Raw genomic sequence first — 8317 nt, forward strand, 5'->3', positions numbered from 1 at the left:
TGGAGGCGGTTCTTGGTGATTCAAGGAATAATCATTATGTACATGGAGTATTTGAGCTTCTTCGTTTTTAATCGTTCCCTTGGCTGTGGCAATTTGTTTGCTTTTTCAGGTTTTCATTTTAAAAGCAGAGCTAATGAAAGACAGTTTGTCAGAGTCTGAGAAGAGATTTTCCTGTTTTTCTTCCTCATTATTCTTCTCAGCCACTTGCTGATTCATCCTTTTTTTTTGAACTCATTGAAATGTTGGCTTGCGGGGCGCCTGGGTGGCTCAGTCGGTTAAGCATCTGCCTTCAGCTCAGGTCATGATCCTGGGGTCCTGGGATGGAGCCTCAGCAGGGCCTGCCCTCCCTCCCACTCATGTATTCTTTCTCTCTCTCTCTCAAATAAATAAAAGATCTTTTAAAAAAATAAATGCTGGCTTGCTTAGGCCTCTGTTTTCCTTGTATACTCTTTTCTCCAGGTGATCTTGTACATAACTGTGGCTCCAGCTGACTACCCCCTGAGGAATCCTACCTCAACATTCATGACTCAAGACGCCTTGGAGCTGCACACCCATATCACCAGTGGCCCACCTGACATCTCTACTATGATGCCATATAAATCCCAATATAATAAAACCCCACTCTGGTCACTCTAAGCGTACCCTCTAGGACCAGACCATCAAGCCAGTTGTGTCCATCAAGCCCTAGAAATCATCCTTGCTCCCTCCCTCCCTCTCTCCCTCTCTTTTCCAGTGCTTTGCAAGTTCCCTTGCCTTTACTTCCTAAGGGCCTCTCTGATCAGCCACTTCTCTCATCCCTGCTGCCACCACCACCAAACCATGATCCTCCGTCCCCTGGTCTCTTGCAATATCCCCCAGCTGTCTCCCTATATCCTTGTGTTCCCCTTCTTCTTCTTCTTTTTTTAAAGATTTTATTTATTCATTCATTAAAGATACAGAGAGAGAGAGAGAGAGAGAGAGAAAGGGAGAGAGAGAGGCAGAGACACAGGCAGAGGGAGAAGCAGGCTCCATGCAGGGAGCCTGATGTGGGACTGGATCTTGGGTCTCTAGGATCATGCCTCGGGCCAAAGGCAGGTGCCAAACCACTGAGCCACCCAGGAATCCCCCCCCCTTATGTTCCCATTCTATTTTGTTTTTTGCACAGTGGTAGCCAGAGTCTTTTTTTTTTTTTTTTTTTTTTTTAGGGAAACAGAGTGTGAGGGGGACGGGGAAAGGTGAGGGGCAGAGGAAGAGGGAGAGAGAGAATCTTAAGCAGGCTCCACACCCAATATGGAGCCCAGTGAGCCCAGTGAGTCTCATCACCCTGAGATCGTGACCTGAGCCGAAATCACGAGCTGGATGCTTAACTGACTGAGCCACCCAGGTGCCCCTACTGGAGTCATTTTTAAAAAGATTCATACTTGATCATATTTCCCTTTGGCTTAAAGCTCTTCAGTGACTTTCTCAAATTTATGGGATAAATACAAAAACTCTGTAGCCCTCAGGGTCCTACATGATCTGGCTCCTTTCTGTCTCCAGCATTGCATTTTATTTTCAACACGCTTCTCCTGTCTATACTGTAGCTACAATGGTCACCCCTTGCAAATCCTTCCATGTGTCATGCCCCCACATCTCTTGGGGACTTTGCACATGCTTCCCTCTGTTTGAAACGTTCTTACTGACCTTCATCCTTGAAATCCCCAGCTCAGGTGTTTCTTCATTGCTGAAACACCCCCAAGCATCTCCAGGCTACAGTTTATGTATCTTTATGTGCATAGAACATATCTTGTAATGTTATTATTTGCTTAGGTGACTCTCCACCTGGATTTCAAGGTCTGAGGGCGGAGATCTGTCTCAGTCTCCAAACAGTTTTTTTTTTTTCTTTTGAGCATAAATAAAACTGTGCAAAAGTCCTTCAGAAGATCTAGAGAAACTAAAACTGACTGCTCATCGGGCTCTTTTGTACTAAGACTCATAATTACAAACAACAAAATCTGGAGATGGAAGGGATAGCTCTTGTCCATGGCCTTTATTTTTATTAACAACAAAACTGAAGCTTAGAGGGATGAAATGACTCATGTAAGGTCAGGCAGCTGGTGGGTATCAGGTACCACTAGTGGTCCGAATCCCGTCTGAATGCTGGAAGGGCTCATTCTTCCCCGAAGTTACCATATTTCAAAGGCCTGCTTTGTTCCAGGGATTGTATTAGGTTCTAATTTCTAAATTTCAGGACTACACATTGAGTTTCTTTTTTTTTTTTTTTTTTTTTTAAAGATTTTATTTATTTATTTATGAGAGACAGAGAGAGAGAGAGAGAGAGAGAGAGAAGCAGAGACACAGATAGAGGGAGAAGCAGGCTCCATGCAGGGAGCCTGACATGGGACTCGATCCCGGGACCTGGGATCAGGCCCTGGGATGAAGGCGGTGCTAAACCACTGAGTCACCTGGGCTGCCCTACACACTGAGTTTAATCCCGATTTTAACTGGAGGGGAAGTGAGAGTGACAGAGATTACAGTGGTTCAAGGTCTGAGCAGCATCTGCGTAGGTAACGTTAGATGACCATTATGGTGATTTCTTCTTACTTGTTTGTTGAGTGGAGGTGAGGTCCTGAGATGAGATCAGCCTGCGTGGGTGTTCACTGGGAAAGAAGCTTCCTAGTAGGAGACTTCAAGGTGTTGGGGCTTCCCCATAAAGTTGTTACCATCTGAGCGTTAGCAAGGCTGCGGATCAGAGAGGTTTACGGAGCCCCCACCGTGTGGAGCCCCCACTGGGCCCAGTTCAGTGAGGTGAAGAAGAACTAGAAGCCAGAGACTACTTCTGACGAAGACCAGATCAAAGGATCAGGCCTGTTCTGATCCACTGCGCTGCCTGGGAGTGAGCCCACAGTCATGACCACAGGGACTGCAGCCTGGTCAAGTCCAAGTCCTATACCAGACTGCATCATTCCTAAGTGTTAATCTCTTGGCCTAAACAATTGGTCTGCTTAAGAACCCAGTCAGCCTGCACCCTTTCCTAATCTGATCCTTGACAAACACCCGGCGTTGCCTTCAGATCGCCCCACGGTCCCACTGGGTCCCCCCTCACCCCTCAGCTAGATCAGAACCACAATTGCCAGAGCAGGTTGCCAGTGAGCTCCACCGTCTGGCTGCTTGCAAAGAACAGATAATCCTTTTAAAGTCTTAATAGTAATAGATGATTTGTTTGGCCTTATTTTCTAACAGTAGCTTTTAGACAGCCTGTATGGAGTCCACAGATTTTGAATTTGAGCCTTAGAGACGAAGAACAGTTAGCAACAGGAATAGTTGCTGTTTAGCTGACAGCAGAATCGTGCAAAATCAAGGCTGGAAAGATTAATTTTCTTGGTTTCCCTACAAAGTTGTGCACGGTGTTACCCACGCTGTAATCCTTAGCTCTTTTGCCACCTTGAAATCTCAGAGATGGGGATCCCTGGGTGGTGCAGCGGTTTGGCGCCTGCCTTTGGCCCAGGGCGCGATCCTGGAGACCCGGGATCGAATCCCACGTCGGGCTCCCGGTGCATGGAGCCTGCTTCTCCCTCTGCCTGTGTCTCTGCCTCTCTCTCTATCTCTCTGTGACTATCATAAATAAATACATAAAAAAATTAAAAAAAAAAAAGAAATCTCAGAGATGGCAGCTGTGTAGACAGGGCGGAGGGTCCTTCCCAGAGCCAGGGCTTTGTTTGGTTATTCAGGGGGGAGGAGGAGCCCCCAACAGATGTGCTGATGGGCAGAGGGGAGGGGGACCAGACACTGCTTTCCTGTCACCTCCCTGTGTTAATCTCAGGTACACAAGCCTCACTGATGCATACTCCTCAGTAAATGGCACTTTCTTATCGTTTTCCCGATAAGAAAACGATAATACCTTTTAAAATTTAATACCCTTCACCCTCGTGCTCACTCCCTTTTAAAATTTAAAATTTTAAATGCTCCTGCTCACTCACCGTTCAGTGTGGATGACATTCGTCAACTGTGTTTAAAAGTGCATTTGACATGTGTGTAAGTGGCATGGTGTTGTAATCACTCAATTAGTCAACACAAAAAATTTATTACGTGCCTCTTTTATGGTCAGCTCTGTTCTAGGCCTTGGGAGGTATCAGTGAACAAAACAGGGCAAAAATTCATGCCCACATTCTCCTGGTGAAGGTAGGAGTGGGCAGATGGTACTTACTACTTTTCACTTGTTATGTGTGATTATCATCTAAGGTAGAAATAGAGTGGAGTAAGGGGGACTGAGTGTGTGTGCGTTGGGGGTTGGGTAGGGGGATTTTGAGGGCTTGTGATTCCAGGTGGAGGGAGCAGCAGCCAGTGCAAAGGTCCTGCTGCAGTGTCACTGCCCTGCATGTATTAGTAACAGTGGGGTGGGGGGGTGGGGGTGGTGGTGAGCCTGGGCCAGAGTGAGCACTGGGGGCAGGGGTAGAAGATGATGTCAGGGAGTAAACGGAGTGTGGGGGGAAAGAGGGAGATCATCTAGGGCCTTGTGGGACACCATAAGGACTTGTGTGCTCTCAGGGTTTTGAGAATTATAGAGGATTCTCCTCTCCTTTTTTTTGCTTTCACTCAGCATCATTTTTAAGATCCATCCGTGTTGCCATATGTACTTGTCCAGTCACTTGCTTGTAACCGTTCTGTAGCACTCTATAAATTTTACCTCACTCAACCAGCCTGCTGCGCTGGTTATCCTCATGTGGGTTCCATTATGGACCTGTGTGATCCTTTCTGTGGGAGACACACATGGGCCTGAGCCGACTTGCTAGGTCATAGGGAGGCACACACTTAATTTGACTTAAGTGGTTCCAGATTGCTCTCTAGGCTGGCTGTACCCATGTATGCTCCTTCAGCAGCACACCAGGGTCCCCACAGCCCCACATGCCTGCCAGACGAGACATGATCCAGCTTTCCATTTTTTTTTTTGCCAATCTAGTAATAAGGATAAAGTGACATCTATTGTTTTAATTTGCATTTCTTTGATTACTATTGAGCACCTCTTTATATGCTTGTTAGTTATTTGGGGTTTCTTCTTCTTCTGGCTTTTTTTTTTTTTTTAAAGATTTTATTTATTCACTCATGAGAGACACAGACATAGGAGGAGGGAGAAGCAGGCTCCCTGTGGGGACTTGATCCCAGGTCCCTGGCATCACCACCTGAGCCAAAGGCAGACGCTCAACTTCTGAGTCACTCAGATGTCACATGGGTTTCTTCTTTTATAAATTATCTGTTCATATTCTTGGCTAATTTTTCTACTGGGGTTCTTTTTTGTTTTTTGTTTTTGTTTTTAATGTGCAAGAGTTCTTAGATTCTGGATGTCATCCACAGATCCACAGTTGTTTTCCAGGGGTTGGATTTGAGGTGCCTTTGGTAATCTAGTCTAACCCCATGTTATGGCTGGGGAAACTGAGACCCAAGCAATGACATGACTTTTGAAAATCACACACACAGTGGCAAAGCCGAGACTAGAAGTCAGTACTTTTTACCCTATGTTGTGTGGAATGGAGGTCCCTTTAGGAGACAGCAATGATGGGAGGGGGTGGGCGGGAAGTGCTGGGTGTTGCTGGTTCCCCTCATCATCTGCACTTCTTTGCAAGCAGTAGGGCCGCTTACCCTGACTGTTGGCGGGGCCAGCTCTGGATCCAAGGGACCCTTGCCGTCTACATGGCCCTGCTGACCATTTCTTTCTTTCCATTCATACCATTATTACTTTATTTTATGACATTTATCTCCCTGTGCTTGATGAATGTTTCTCAAATTTTACTGTGTGCAAGATTCACCAGGAGAACATACCATAATGCAGATTGATTCCCCCTCCTGAGGACAGGGAAGTGTTGGGTGATCCTTAGGACCTGATGCAGGTGGCCCAGGGACCTCATCTTGTGAATACCCTGCACCAAACAGTTCCCTTAGCCACCCGATTGGTCTCCTGTCTCCATCCCGGGGTCATGCGTTTGTCTCCTGAGCCACCAAACAGAGCTATAGTCATTCCGGGACACATATCTCTCTGTCACACCTCCAGGCCTTCACCCTTCCCACCCATCTGAAGCATTCCTTCCTTTGGGAAATCCTGAGACTTTTCAAGAACGAGGCCAAACACAGTCTTCCTTAGAAAGCCCTCTCTGATTTTTCTGGGAATCAAGTTCAGGGGCACAGTATGAATGAGGACATATGGCAGGGATTGGGAACAGCACCCTCCCCCGCATGATGCCCTTCAAAATCCTGGTGGACACCCCTCTGTATAAAGGGGTCAAAGATACCTCTTGAAGGTAGCAACACCCAGCACCAGCCAGTCTTTTCTTTTTAAAGAAACAGTCATTTTTGTCAAATATATATACACATAGTTTATTTAAAGAGTTTTAGTTCTACAAAATTTGTTATGGAAAATGGCAGGCTTCCATCCATCTTCCCTGTGTTTTTTTCCTCCCTAGAGGCAGACACTTGAAACTCTTTTGGCTGATTTTTTTTTTTTTTTGATATCACTAAAGAATATGGTTCTGTTGATCCTATTTGATTTTTTTTGGTTTCAGACTGTCTATTGACTTGCCATTGCAGAGAATAAGGATTTAACCTCCCATCCTTCCCCTGTGCCTTCCACACATGCCCGACCCCCATGTTCTAATGCTCGCCCACTTTTTACAAAATGCAGTATGCCACGTGGCTTGCCCTGCCTTGGTGCTGGGGGGCTACGGGCCACCGGGTTATCCAGGTCAGAAATTTGGCCTCCTTCCTTGATTCCTTTCCTCTTTCTCTGTCTACTCTGTCTCTGACAAAACTCTTAAACTCATTCACTTCCTTCTGTTCCCATTGCCACAGTCCCTGCTCTGTCACCCTCATGTCTCTCTCAGAATACTGCAATTATGCTGGTCTCCTGGCTTCCTGTCATCCCTCCCTCTGCTTTCTTCTTTACCTTACAGCCAGACTGAGCCTCCTAAAGCACAGATTAGACCATGTGATTCTCGTGCTTGAAACTTTGAGTGCAGTTCAGGGTCCATGGGGGAAATTTCAAATTCTTGAGCACGGGGAGGGCGGTGGGGTGGACTGAGAACTTAGTTTACCATAGTGCAGTGTCTTCCTGGCACACAGACTACAACTGCTTGCCATTCAGGTTGGGGCCACATTGAATTGTGAGGGCAAGGGACCATGTCATGTCCAGGCCCGGGAAGTTAAGAGCTCCATGCCCAGGATACCTCTTGTCTCTTCTGCAGGAGGCTTCCCAGGCCCATGTTCTAGAAGCTGCCATCCCAGGATGGAGGAGAGCTGGAGAGCTGCCCTATCCCCATCAGACTTTGCCTGAGTGAGAAATAAGTCTCTGTTGTGCTAAGCCAACGGAGCTTTGGAGCTGTGTGTCACTGTCGCATATGATGGTGCATAGTTCTGTCATGACCTGGAGTAGCACAAGGTACGTATGAGGCCCTTCGGTGTCTGGCCTGCCTTTTCCCTCTGATGTGATTTCTCTTTTCCTTTCCTCGGACTCTGTATTCCAGCGGCGACATGCCAGGCTCTTACCTGCTCCAGGCTTTGCACATGTAGTTCTTGTTGCTTAGAATATCTCCCTGTTACTCAGCCCCGCTTTACCACCCATTGCCTGGCTGATCCCGACTCAACTTTCAAGCCTTAGTTTACATGTCTCTTCCTCCGAGGAGCTTGTAAAATTCCCCACTGCCTCCTGGGTGAGGTGCGCCTCTGCTATGTCCCTCAGCACCCCAAGCCTACTCTTCACTTTCCACCCCATCCCAAAGTTGCCAGTTGACTTTTGTCTCTGCCAGACCTGAGCATCCCTGTACACACCCTGCCCATTCTCTGTGGTGTCCTTAGGGCTGGTCAGGGTAGGTGCTCAGTCTGTTTTTTGTTTTGTTTTGTTTTGTTTTAGTGGGAAGTTCCAGAGGATCTTAGAGGAAAAGTCATTGTGCAAAACTGCAATTCAGATTTCTTCTGCCAAGACTTTCTTGGTAACTTAAATTCCCGAGAGACTGTATTGGGTGGTCATTGGGGGAAATAGTCTATAGTCGAACACAGAGGGTCTGACTCTGGTCTTACTGGCTGTATAATGTTGAGCAAGTTACTTAACCTCTGAAGCCTCAATTTCATTATCTAAGGGGAATAATAATAATAATAGTACCCACCTCACAGGGTTATTGTGGCAATGAAATGTGTGTGTATATATATATATATATATATATATATATATATATATATATATACACTTAGGACAATGCTTGCCCAATAAATGTTAAAATATTAAGAATATCCTAAATAAGGGGCACCTGGCTGGTTCAGTCAGAAAATCATGCAACTCTTGATCTCAGGTCAAGGTTGCAAGTTCAAGCCACAC

Source organism: Vulpes vulpes, chromosome 5, assembly GCF_048418805.1.
Source record: "Vulpes vulpes isolate BD-2025 chromosome 5, VulVul3, whole genome shotgun sequence".
In the NCBI taxonomy this organism is placed as follows: Eukaryota; Metazoa; Chordata; class Mammalia; order Carnivora; family Canidae; genus Vulpes; species Vulpes vulpes.